The sequence below is a fragment of the Triticum aestivum genome, chromosome 2A (genome assembly GCF_018294505.1).
Source record: "Triticum aestivum cultivar Chinese Spring chromosome 2A, IWGSC CS RefSeq v2.1, whole genome shotgun sequence".
NCBI lineage: Eukaryota > Viridiplantae > Streptophyta > Magnoliopsida > Poales > Poaceae > Triticum > Triticum aestivum.
Genome location: NC_057797.1, coordinates 190,326,300 through 190,327,066, shown reverse-complemented (window position 1 = coordinate 190,327,066; position 767 = coordinate 190,326,300).

The window sequence follows — 767 nt, the reverse complement described above, 5'->3', positions numbered from 1 at the left end:
ATCCATTGCGTCTGCCCAAATGGCGCATGGATCTGCCACAATGTGTGTCCCTGCTGCCTCACAGTAGCCGGTGCGGTCCGTTTGGCGTCTGAATGTGGCGGCGGATGCACAACTGCTTCAATAGCGCGCCGAGGCAAAGGTGAACGCATGGGCATCGTGCGACGCTAATATGGTTGGGTGTGCCCACTATGCGAGGCAGCGGGCGTGATAGACAGCGGCTGCCCTCATGGCGGAGTCGCATTCTTTGGCGCCCAGTATGGTGCACTAGTCCAGGCGCCTCAACCGCATCATGCTGAACATCAGCAGATCCATCATTGGTCTCACACCCATGACACCATGAATGTTTCGGACTCCAACGAGAAAAAGTAGAGCATGGAGACGACGGCGCCTTGAGTCCATGAGGCAGTGTGTGTCACATGTCCTACTCTACCTCGTCAGCGACCGAAGGAATACTTTGAGGGACGCAGCCGGCCGCTGGACATGGGCACGGCGGAGTGAGATGAGCTTCGCTTAGATTAGATTTTACATTGCATGTAATATTATGAATTTAAGGTTTTTTTAATTAAGGCATGTAGAAGAGATTATTTGCGGACTGTCGTATATGCTCTGAGGTCTTGCACAGGACGTAGGACGTAACGGCCAGACGGAGCGAACAAAGTCGCTAGCTTTCCGGGCCATGGAAAAGCCTGTTCAGTCCAATCACCAAAGTTTACTCCGAGGCGTCAACATGATAGTCACTACTCCGTCTGTTCACAAATATAAGGACG